The following is a 13908-nucleotide window of genomic DNA, read 5'->3' as shown; positions in this document are numbered from 1 at the left end:
ACATTTCTAGGTGTCTAATGGGGCAAAAAATGGTCAAATAAGATCTCGAGAGTTGTTTGGGTGGTCAAAACAACCCAACTGTGTAGCTCACATGCCCAAATACACAGGGTAAATAATTTCTTTGGTATTTTTCTTGCAAAAAAATCAGGAGATGCAAGTCCCTATTCCGATATTTGCAAAGAATCACTAGTCAATGGTCTGGATGATGGAGGATCCAAACTACCACAACTATGCACACTGGTATAAGCTTTGATAGCTGTAGCACAAACCTATGGTGATCTAGCTTAACAAGATATTAGTTTATTTCTTTTTGATTTGTTGATTAGAGAAGAATCATCTTGTCTCACAATACTTGGGACTTGCCAAGAGTTACAGGAAGATGTTCCATGCCTCTTTACAAGTACTTTGGAGACAACCATCCTTTCATGTAATAAACTTTCTATACCTCTAAATCCTATTGCATCTCCTAATCCTTCTTTTGTTATGTCAGCTAACACAACCCTTGCACTGGCATCTCACTCTCACATGTGTGTTGAAGCCTACTACAAATGTTCTTGACCATAAGCTATCTCCAAAATTGGTCTTGGCTAGTTTGATCATAACTCAAGCCCAATAGCCTTACAAATGTAGGTGGGATAATTCTAGGGATGAGGAATCTACTCTCTCATCATTCCTGCCAGTTCAGGCAACCATTGATATGTATTAATTCTATCAAGATCAAATATCTAACACTGTACTTGAGGGCGATCCCATTCATGACTATTTAGGTAAGCTACTAGAGATATATTGCCAGCCAAGAACATCAAATCTATATCTACATCTAATAATACATCCCAAAAACATTTCGTCCCCCTAGTCAATGTAAGTTGAAGGAATTTTGCATGAAAACTAGAAATAACCATCCTGATTTGATTATATATCCTTCTAGTAGCCAAAAGTTCACACATACCTGCATTTACTAAAGGATAACCAATGCAACCTTGTCTTCAAGTTTTATAATAGCCTTCATCTTGGGTCACCCTTAAACATCACACACTAAGGGAGAAATTAAGCTTGAAAAAATAAGTAAACTTTGACTATTTAACACTTTTAGCCTAGGAGTCAAACCTTAGGGTGTGATTTTTAAGTCATTCATTCATCTTGTCTCCAAAGAAAAAATCTCAAATTATGGAGCAATGACCTTTCATTTGTAAATGGAAAGTTGAAACAAATATATTGTGACTACTCTCTCAGATCAATTGCACAAACAAAATTGTCCATGCTCTCATCCATTCTTTTTCCATCTTTTGCCCAAAGGAATTGGTTTCTCTGCACATAATGGAACACCTTCTTACACTTAATTCTCCAAGTGCATGTGCGGGTATATATATCAATTCCAACCATTCCCTGTGCATGTAGAGATGAACACATTGTGGTAATTTCTAGTACATCTCACAAAAATCCCCTTTTATACTTTTTTTAATGTCTATACAACATTTGAAATCTTCTATTTGGGCATGGGTAGAGTGAATGTAGACAAAGGTTATAAATTTTGGTTTTATACCTGTCAATGTTTTTCATACATAGTTCTAATCCAAGATTTTTCACAAGAAATAAGAGGCTCTTTCTAATTATAGTTTTATTCCTCGATACTATTAAATGGTCATTGTGCATGCATTTATAAGTTGCTTTTATTTACGGTTTGAGAATACTACCTCTCAAAAACTTGTATTAATGCCCTTGTAGGGAGGACACTTGGCAAAGTTTGTGGGATATTTCATGGATGATGAGCAATCACTTTATTTTATCATATTGAGACAACACCCTCTGATCACTTTCTTCCAAATAGTTGGTGGCATTTTCTATGATCTTCATCACTAGATTGAGCTAGGGGGACAAATGATTCTCTGGAATTTGGTCAAATAGTTCACAAAACTCCATAATACCTATGTCTCTATTCCTTACACACCCACATGCTAGAAGCTGGAGCATAGGCATCAGATCTACATTTGACATGCTTTTCCATTCGGGTTTTACATCTTCTAATTGCATTTATTTACAATCTCTTAAAGCCTTATCAATAAACCTATTTTGTGTACCCATCCACAATTAGTAAGATAACAACAGTTTGGGGAATTCGTCAAACAAATTGCAATCACTTTTTCTTTCATATTCTATATTCGTGAGATCGATCTCTTTGAGGCCTTTTGTAATATTTTTCATTGCCCTTAGCTTTTTGGATAACAACCATGTCAAATTCTCATGTTGATTTGGTGAATGTCTAGATTGTTCCAAAGTTCTCATTCATATATTTTATCAAATGAATATAATGCTATGTCTTCTCAAGCATCACTTCTAACAAATTTCCTTCCTGTAACATACAACCACCATATAAAAAATTGAAATAGCAATAATATGAAGGATAAGTTTCCTTATGGCCTCCAACAAGCCTTAAAATAAACATAAGAGTAATAGCAATCATGGAAGGTTGAACTGTTACTACGAAGATTAAGGTTGCTTGAATTAGTGCAAACAAAGAAGCATAATAATTAATATTGTGTAAGTATTTCCCCATAGAGATGTGTAAAACCTTTGAGAATCTCTACAACAGGGCCTCTATTCTTATGAAAATTTTTCATGTAGGAAACCAGAGCAATGGTATTGAAAGAAGTCTCACCATTCATTCCTACTTCTATCTAGAGGCACACCATCCAGAATGAGATTTGGAGCACCTTCCGGCAAAGGAGTAGCCCTTATCAACTAGAACTTATGCACCTTCGATACCTGATTAAATTATCTATTTTATGGAGATTTGGTGGATATCTATAATTCTCTCCATTTTGGCATGAATACCTTGAATAAGTAACTTTTATAAAGATTAATTAACCTCCTATTTTGAAGTACTTTCAAAAGGTTAATTAACTTATTCTTTTTATATTTTTTTGGTAAGGTTAATTAACCTCTCTTATTTTCTAGGTTACGAAATCATCACATTTTACCTATTTTTTCATAATTGATTAAAACAAATTATTTGAGAGTTAATCAATCAATGAAAATGAGTGATTTTGGTTGATTCATTACCCTCTTTGTATTTCATGGTTAATGAATCAATTAAAAATACATATTTTTGGGCCTTTGATTAACTTGACATAACTTTTTAATAAGAGGTCTAATTTCAAAAATTCAAAGTGCTAGATAGAGCTAGGAACAAGCTAAAGATTTTGTAATCACAACACCACCAAATTTTTTATAGAAGTGAGACCATTGTAAAGCTCAAAGTTAGGCATGTTTTGAGTCATTTTTTACTCAAAATGATGGAATTTTGGACATTTGACTCACACAAACCATAAAAATACCAGCCACAATATAGGTACCATTACCCCACAATAAACCTTAGTTTACATGAGGGAAATTTTGAAAATTTGGGCCAGGTTTAATTCCAAGGCAATACATCCATAGGCATAACAACTCATCATGGTAGTTGCCAATCTTGAACTTTACCAGACACTATTTATTAACCAAATCTTTTTGATCCTTCTGCAACCAAGCAATATTTTTTCTTTAGATGATGTTTTCATCTTGCCTTTGTTGGTTTTGGTCCTTTCTTCTAAATAATTTGTCTCTTTTAGTCTTGCTATCACCTTCATAGCCAAGACTGACTATGCTCTAGGTCTTCCTCTGAGCCTTGAGTTTCTTGTCTATATTTTCTGAGTTGGCATTGAACTTTTCAGCTTCTCATTTCTTTCATTGGCACTCTTTAGTTCCTCACTCAGTTTGTGAATCTTCTCACTCTTTTGTTTGGGATTCTCTTTGGCTATTGTCTTTAGAATTAGAGAAAGATGAAAATGCACTAATGGGCATTCTATATTGAGGGAGGGAGGTTGGGTCTTGTCCTTCTCATACTTCTCTATTATATATACATGATGTATGTTGTAACAGGAGGGTCTTGATTACTTTTTTGATCCATTCATCTTGTTTGTTTTCTCATATCCCTTTTTGGGGGAGGGTTTTCCCTATGAGGTTTTCCCACTTTCTCTGCTTCATGAATTGCATTGTATGATTTTGTATTTTGCAAATGGGTACTTGACATGGCCTAGTAGTCATGACACATTATGAAATTTTATCAATCTTTGTAAGCTTAAGTACATTCACCCGAGTTGCACTTAAGGGGGGGGTGTTGGTGTAATTAAGTATTACTAATTAAACTTCAATTAAGTTTACTTGAGATTATGCATTTGCATATTAGTTGTCATTGAGATACCTAGGAGTATGCATTATATTTTAGCACATGCTATAAGAGAAATCCATTTGCACTTCGTTGCTATCTCAACCCCAATCTTTGTGAGCTCCACCTTTGTGTTCATGTCAGATTAACATCCTCTCATTGTTGCACATAATTTTTTACACAGTGGAGGATCCAACTTTAGTGGACATGTGATTACAACTTGTGTGGTTGATAGCTTATCTCTATCATCACTCCTAGTTATCATGCATTGTCTATATATTGAGGCACATCTATGATGTATTCATCAATTATACATTATCCATTATTGGTTGATTATTTTAACATGCTAAAATTCCATACTAAATTAAATGAATTGGAAATACCTAAAAATAACATTTCTTTTAAAGGTAACATGAAAGACAATTATAACTACGTATGCATGGTTATCATTTCATTTCCATTTATACATAATCAAGTAAGAATAACTAATTTTAATCCAAATAAAGAGCATCCTAGTGTTAGAGCATCGGCTAAACAACCAACTAGGCTTCAGATACCTTCCATACACCTATCTTCCAACTATTAGTAACTCCAACCTCTAGTGATAACAACAAACATGCCACTAACTTACCTTGGCCAGGAATTTGTGAGGTCAATATGTACCTGACACCGCTCGATTTGAAACAAGACTATACTAAGGAATATCATGAGCCAACATGGATTTAAATATTTCATGTTACTTGCCTAAGTTACTAATGGTTATTTTATTTTATTGTGAAATATTAAGCCATAGTTAAATAATTTCCATCTCACACCCTTCATCTCAACCATGCTGGTCTTCTGGATGATTCACTAGGTGGATGTACAAACATTTGTAATCACAACCAATGTATTTGCCAACCTAGCCTTGACATAATAAAATAAAATCTAAATGTCTAAGCATTTATATTAATGATTCTAAAAATAGAATTTCTTAAATGAGAAATGCCATAGTTCTGGAGCATTCATACAATGTATCCATGAAGAGAGAACATTGGTTCATACCTTAAGCAATTCTAATCAACATTACTTAAACTTTCCAAGCAGGCTTGAGCTGTTCCTGATTGAAGTTCATCCTTTCTCAAGCTTGAATGATTCTTGAATAATGCTAGGAATGCCCAATCATACAAGGCTATGGAAGCAAGGGAGCAAAAATTGGCTACTGTCATTCTGATTAGGCATTTTTATTGAATGTGATCAGCTCAATGCCGATAAAAGGTGTGTATAGAGCTCATAGAGATAATTGTGAAGCAAGAATGAGAGCGAGAAAGAGACGTAATTGCAATTGTAGTGGTATGTTTTTTGCCAGTGGTAAGAATGTTGTATTTTCAATCAAATTTCGCTCCATAAACTTTGCCTTCTTGACTACATGCTTAGTTACAAGCAAGGTTGTAAAGGTGGCAAGGATTTACAAAATACAAGGCCATTGATTCAATGTGGCCATCGAAAAAATAGTATGAGGCTAATGAAATGAAATATAGAAATATAGCCGCTCAAGATGAATGATAAACTATTGCCCAAGGATAATATTAACCCATGCTAATTACCTTAATATAATTAGCTGATAGGCTAGTTATGAGGCAACATCTCAATGAAATATCATGATGTCTCACCTAGAGATTGAAAATGGTGGTCACCAAAAATTGTGTTTGTCGGCTTCCACACTGCTAGCCTATCACTATGTGACCTGTGGTACTTCTATGTGTTTGGGTGCTTGGTTAGAGTCGGTGACAGGTTGGAAAGAGCACCCTAATATTGTTAGTATGATCTACTCCATTCTCATAATAATCACTCAACTAGGTGCATATACCACAACCACTTTGAAACAAATTATCATTAATTTCATCATTATGTCTAGGTCTTCTTGGACTTAGCTGATGTGGTGAGTAGTGTGCAACTCATTCAATCAGTCATGCATTTTGCTTAGTCCATGTGCTAAAACACTAATTAACAATGAATTAAATGGTTGAGATTTAGTTTAGGCAAGATAATTTAAAATATAAACTTGTCTAATTTAAAATATAATTTTTTTCCCTTCCACTTTAAATGACAAAATTAAAAGAGAAAATGAAATGGTGATCATTAAGCCCAGGTGCACATTGGGAAGAAATATTTATCAAGTAGCTTCTCAGGGCTGCCACTTAAGCGCCAAACTAGTACACATTACGGGTAGCTAGTGCTTGGGTTCCCAGTCACAGAATGGAGAAATTATTTTAAGGTAGAAAAATACTCATTGAAATGTACACATAGGCCCATAGTTATGACATAGATGTGATGTTAATTGTAGGACATTGCACAGTTAAATTTAAATAAATAATTTATATTTGAAATTTAAAAAAATTATACTTTTTTAGTTTTATTTATTTTGGCTAAAAGATTAAAGCTCACAAAAGTATTTTGAACACTTGGAAGTTATTATGTATTTAATTCTTTAAAAAATTTTATATTATATGTTTTTTTTTATAGTCAACCAGTCGAAGCCTAGATTATTTATTATTCATTTTATTATTATTGTTAAATTAATTATTAATATGTGTTAATCTTGAGTAGATTTGAACCTAAGACCTCTTCGATGAGAGGCTCACAATTTACCAATGCGTTGTAGGCTCTTGCCTATTTATGTTAAATGTTATTATACATACTATAGAAATTAATAACAAATTAATTAGATATTATTTACATTTGATTCAAAAAATAATAATTTAATGATAATAGTTATGTTTTGTGTAGTAACTCAATTTAGTTGTTTACCAATATTAGAAATGATTAGGACTAAATTATGTTATGTAATAAATGATGTTATAGTTGGTTTGGTTTTGAATTTAATAGGTATTAATTATACTTATTGAACACATTAAGAATTTGGGAAAAAAATGAAAGAATTTAGTATGTATTAAAAGATTTAAAAATAAAACTTACAAGGTTAGAAATCTTTTCTTGAAGAATGATGTTTGTGCTTAGGAATTTATTAACATTTTTTTTTTGAGATTTCAAGTGTCATTGTAATTGTCTATAATGTCCTCATTTTAAAATTTAATAAATAGTAATAAAATTAGAAGAAAATAAATAAATAAATAAAATATTATGTAATTTAAAATTATTAAAAATAAGTAACTAGGAGAACAATGATGAAAGAGATCATTAAAAAAAGTCATACAAATCTTTGTTCTTGAAAATATGGAAAGATATACTTCATTAATCCATCATATTTTTATTTATATTAGACAATTTCAGCATTTTCAGCATTTTCCTATTATGCAGCCTAACCAAATCATTGGTAGAAAACAAGTGCATCAATTTGTTGAATTTTTTTTTCCACTTATTGTCATATGTGTATGCGTGCTTCATTAAGAGTTCCCAATACTCTTGTATTAGTTCAACTTCTTGTATATTCTTTGGCAGCTATTAGAATTGATCTTGTTCTGCACTTTCACCTTCCCGTCGATATGTAGTCTTTAAGGTGATTATTGTCTTAAATTATTCCTATAGTGTTCTTATAATTAACTGTGACATCTAAATCGACTTGTCCGGTACACATGGTAATTGTGCAAGTCACCAACAGGGATAATGAACAATATCATGATGAGACATTGTAGCTAGAGCCTTGCAACTATATTCATCGAGAGAAATGTAGAGGAAAAAATATCATCCACCATTAAAAATATGTGAGCGAATCTAAAGAATCTTCTAGACACACAACTTGCCGAGGAACTCATTCACTTTGGATCTTCAATCAAGGGCACACGATCATATTGGAACAAGCACTATACATAGCTAACAAACATGATCAATCAAGTAGGTCCATCGACCTTATTCTTCATGTTGAGCACATCAAGTAAAAAGTAGATCGATTTGCAATGCCTGTATAGAAATGACATTATTGTAAAATTGCAGCCAAGCAAACAACATTTGGAAAATATAATCAACAACTTACACATCATAACACTATACCTACATCAATGACTTATAATCTTTCGTAAAGAATTAATAGAGAAAATCATTAGTGAAAAAGATTATTGGTATAGATACGAGTGGCAACATAGAGGAATTGCACATATGCATGAATTTATAGGGCTTCAAAATGCATCAAATATGGGAAAAATTGATTGGAGTAATGATGTGGAGCTTGATAGGGAAAGAAAATTCTTGGACTTGTATGTATGCACATGGAACACACTCAATGCAGCCTCATAGAAGAAACACGATGTTTAGATCTCCATTGGATGATCCATTTGTGCTAACCATGACCAAGATATTTTATAGATATCCTATAAATGACATATAATTGGACTATTGCAATTTAATAAAATTAATAAAATACACATTGATTATGCTCCATAGAATGTAAACCTTTGAAATTGAAGGCATTCAAGGGGAGTAAAATGGAGGTAATCATAGTGCATAACTGCTAGCTCCCCACCTTGGAAATGTTATCATGTCTCATTACGACAATCCATGAGTTGCATGAAGGAGTTATGAAGCAACAACTCTTAGTTGAGCATCAAAAATATAAATTGTAAGTTTCAACAATGGTGGAAGGAAATAATATTTGTATTGAGAAAATGCATTCTTAGAGTTGACGAGGTGTGAGTCCAAACCATTTAGTCTCCTATAATATTTAAGGTGAAGTATAATGAATTGGATTCCATGAGAACTAACAATATAATTTTAGGATTGAATCCAACCTTTACACTTCAAAGTGCGTATTGTAGAGGTATGAAGGAGAAGTGCACAGTGCTAAACATTGAGACTACAACTGTGAGCTTTCTACTCAACATCATGAAACACTAAAAGTCTAAATACACCTTAGTTTAGCGACATAATTCCTATGTCACTAGGAAATTGAAGGAAAATATCACTTACCATGGCATGTGATATTAAAATCCGCAAATTCCAAGGGCTAACACTACAATTTTTTTTTTTTGACATTGGTAGAACATAAAAGCAAGGTTTGACATTCATAACTATGTCAAGAATCAAATAATTAAACAATCTTCACATTCAATTGCTGTTTTCCTTCAACAAATATTCAAAAATGCAAAATAACACATACATGGATCTAAGAGAAAAGGGGGAAGATAGATTGAGGAATCTTCCTTTGTAATGAAGTGGAGAGTGAAAAATCAAATCAAATGTTTCACCATGTGATTAAATCCACCCATTATTCAACATATCCACACTTGGAGAGGGGATAAAGTGCACTTTCCTATCTATTATCTAAATTATTAATTTTTTCTAGAATAATATAGTACGAATATATTTTCTATTGGCTAAAACATTGCACCCCTTTTGAGTGCAACTGCTAGTAATATCATACACCAGATACATCTTATTCTAATTCACATATAAATACACACACACACACACACACACACACACGTGCGCGTGTGCGTGTGCGTGCGCATAAGCATACATAGATAATATTGTATTATTGTATTAAGACATGATAATATCACATGAAGTTCTAAGATCATCAAATTCATAAGGTAACACATTATAATTTAATGTTCAGTGATCTTCTTTTTAATAATACATATTTATTGATTGGGTAGCTCATGGTAGTCCCTAGTATACTCTTGCTTGCCTAGTCATTTACCCCTTAGCCCTAGTGGTTAAAATTCATATTTTTCAACTCATAGGTGAAGTGGTGTCTCCTTCCCAATTCCTCTTTGGCAATGCTCCCCCGCTTTGATGCACTCCTGTAAGAAAATGTATTCTCCATGATAATATCATATTCCTCAAATAATCATAATTAATATGAAAATTTATTGTTCATAAAACATCATAACAACTAAAAACCATGTCACTTCCCATGAATGAATCACCAACTCTCTAGTATTTCAGATAAAAATATAATAACATCATAACGAATAACTAACATGTCATCTTCACACTAAATCATAACGATTAACCATCTTACCATTTCACATGATCATAACTAATTTTAATTGTCAACTAACTTCTCAACAAAACTCAACGACTATAAGAGCAATTTAAAATTAGGCAAAAATTGGAATGTGACATACCCTCCCCTTGTGATTCATTATCCTTGATGAATTGGACAAAAGAGAATAAACAAAATTACCCCATTTATATCATATTTATCATTGCATCAATTTTTTTTTGAATCAAAATCTGTTCATAATTCATTTTTTAAAAATAAATGTGGAAAGTTCTGGAAGATTTTATCACAATCTTCCCAAGTAGCATTTTCTTTAGTGTACAAGTCCAATTGGACCTTGCACTTATTGGAAATATAAGATGAATAACTGAGAGGGTAGGGACAAATCAGTTACCACTAAAATAAATCCCAGATCCCTTAGATGTTAATACATAGCATAAACTTTATTGAAAATACTGATGCTTGATTAATACATAGGCACTCAGTTTACACTGGTAAATATTGTATCTCGACAAACACTAAAATATCAACAGTAATTTGACAAATCAAATCTTAAGATATTTTCTGTGATTAACCGTATTTACTTAGTTTCACACACATAAAAGAAATAGGATGAACACAAGTGACACCAAGATTTAATGTGGAAACCCAATTTGAGAAAACCACCAATTGCAACTAGTTACTTATTTTCACTCTTTTGAACTGAGCCCTGTTAGGAGCCAACCCTATTAAAGGTTAAAAAATACACTATTAGGTGTGACCCTATTAGGAGTGGCCTTGTTAGAGGTCTTTAGACACTTCAATCTAGAAATGCCACCTTGTTAGAGGATTTACAAATAGTTGTTAAGCCAACTTTGTTAAGAGATTTAGATCACTACTACAATGGTTAGAGAGTAACAATGAGATGACCTGATTTATGATGCAATTGAATTGCTGATTACAGATCTCAATTCTGGCTTGTATACTTGATCCTTTTTGATCAAATGTATTTTTGCAGCTCAACAAGTGTATTCGACTTATCCTTCTAATTTGCTTCCTCTAAGAATCTTCAAATCTTCTATTACTTGCACACATTCAATCCTCAACTTGACCTTATATTTTGTTAGTATTCAATATGGTCACATTTTTAAAGCTTTCAGTTTTAGATGTTGAACCTCTTTGAACCACTTCGAACTTCAGTTCGAAGTAGTTCAAAGTAGTTCAGAATGGTTTAGTGGTTCAGAAGTTAGAAGTGGTTTAATATTTTGACATGCAGATTCAGAAACAACATTTAGGCTTAATGTCTTCAAGTTTGATGATCTAGTGCAGGAGTATAGAGACCATTAAGTTTAGATTCAGATTTCACAAGAAAGCTTCATCAAATTTATCAAGTTCTTTCTGGGCATATCAACTCAATTTTTAGTGATCAAAGAAGTAGACATATGGCTCGGGATTTTAGTTATAAATGGTTCAGTTTACATAAAAATATCCACAGGCTCAGAGGTCAGAGTTTTGAAGTTCAAAGTCCCGTATTACAAACTCAAGGTTGTGATCCAAACACAGATTTAACAAAATTTCAAGGATGGAAATGCTGAAGCAGAGTTCAGATCTAAATGTTGAATTTGAAATGGGAACATGAATTCAAGCCCCATGTGAAGAAGTGTCAGCTTTTTGGGGTAAGAGTTTCGGTTTAAAATGAAAATTTACTGATAAAACCATATTCAAAATTACCAGTTAAAAGGATAGATACAAATTATAAAAGGTAGTCATTATTTTGGATGTATCGATTATCCTCCATCTTTGATTCCCATGCTCAATGAGTTGTATGGTTGCCACATATGAAGAAGGAAACAACAAGCATTCACTAAGTATGCTTTCCCTCATACATCCATAAAAGTCAAATTCCCATGGAGCGTACGGTGTAAAACTTAAGATTCAAATTCAAGCCATTGTTGCGAGAGCTTTTGTTTGTAACAATGACCGGGCTGCATGTATAGTGGCAGATTTTTGACATCACAAGCCAAACTTCCCAATATACTTATGACATCAGCTATTCAACATCATGCATTTCAATGTGCTGAATACCTTGAGAAGGTTAAAGAATTAGAGGATACACATTCTGTTGTAGCTTCGACGAGTGATACTACTCCTCCCGATCTCCATGCCAATAAAGAATATCGGGCATAATGCTCAGAAAGGGAGAAGTTGTGTCTGGTTGATGCACTACAGGGAAATTATTCATTATGAAAAACGTAATTAACTCAATTTCATCATTCAGATTTTCATATTATGATAATGGTGATCGGGCTTCATCGATTCTCAACAACTGAAGATATTATTGAAGAGTTAATTATCAATGCTCATTGTGGCAAGAAAGCTATTGTGAATGAAATGAAGAGATTATAAAATATATTGAGCATCAAAAAAATATCAAGCTCGAGCTTGATGGTGGAAAGATGGTACTCGACGACTGAAGTGCAAATTTGAGCACCCGAGAAGCTAATGGAATTAAATCAATCATAGAGTAAACCCGACTATAGAAAAGAGAGTCGAAGGGTGAATCTTCAATAGTGATGACTTCCGGTTACTCTAGTTTGGTTTTCCAGGAAGGGGATATTAAAAGGAAATCTTTTTCATCTCAATTCATGCCTTTGATCAGCTTGTCCCTCCATAGCTTACAGGAACAGACGTGACTTTGGTTATGGCAATCATGCTCGCAAGTTCAAAAAGTATGAATCCCGTGAAAATACAACTTGGTGCACTTGGACTGGGCATCTAGAACACAATGCTGAGATTTGCACTAAGAGTTGTGGGAGAGGCGGAGCAAAAGCTGATTGATAACTACCATGAAGCAAACCTGATGAGCACATGGATTGCTTGACACCACTGAGACCGTATAATCTGAAGAATCCTCCATCATACGCAGTGCTTCCATGGCCTCCCATGCGTACCAGAAGTCTTGCAACTCTGAAGTGCAGAGATACTGCGAGCATTTGATAAAATAGGACATCATTTTTGTGAGCTAAAGTAAAAGCCATTGGAATTAATTGGAGGAGCATGGGTATACCATTTAAAGATCCGAAGAACTCAAAAAGCCGCACCATATAGTTATGAAGACTTTTGTGATGCATATGAAAATGCTCAAAAATGTGGAAATTCGGCAGGAGATAGAGGCATCTTAACCTCTTTTAAGGCTCGGCTACTTATTAACTTGTGCTCATTACAAGAAATTGACACATCATTTATAGTATAAAAGTGAATAATACTATGGCCACATCATCAGTCTATCTACTATGCAGGGGCGCCTCAATATTTTTATGATTTGTAGATGCTATAACTACCAAAGCATTAATTTCCACATGTCATTAGTAAGGAGTCATCGAGTCTCTTGGGTTCTATTAAAATACCATGTTATGCTAAAAAGGTGATACCAAGAATTAGTTATGAAGTGGAAAAGTTACGAAAACTGAACAGTCAGCCACCAAATTCTATAAATGATGAAAGCATTAAACACATGGGGTTCCATTCTTCCTGCTTCTGATTGTAGACTTTGTGCTCCAGAAGGGAAGGAGATTCTGAAAAACTGTTCTATTTTTCTTGAGAGGCTGTGAGAGGTAGAGGATGGGCTTTTTCCTTCTTTTCTTTTTTTAGAACTGTGTGCCTGAGATAGAAATAGGATTTTGATGGTTGATGTAATATTGTGAAAGGAGTTTCTGTCTTTCTTGAAATAGTGGTTTGGTTGTAATGTGCACAAGATACTTTGTGATCTTTTGCTGTCAGGGAA

General features: G+C 33.4%; 1 pseudogene; it reads right to left on the bottom strand.

Moving 5' to 3' along the window:
- Nucleotides 1-14: 14 nt before the first annotated feature.
- On the bottom strand, nt 15-13228 carry LOC149541271 (cryptochrome-1-like; annotated as a pseudogene).
- Nucleotides 13229-13908: the final 680 nt, after the last annotated feature.

This window comes from Cupressus sempervirens, chromosome 8, assembly GCF_028749045.1.
Source record: "Cupressus sempervirens isolate cs-2001-9-10 chromosome 8, ASM2874904v1, whole genome shotgun sequence".
In the NCBI taxonomy this organism is placed as follows: domain Eukaryota; kingdom Viridiplantae; phylum Streptophyta; class Pinopsida; order Cupressales; family Cupressaceae; genus Cupressus; species Cupressus sempervirens.
This window is presented reverse-complemented; position numbering and strand designations above follow the sequence as displayed.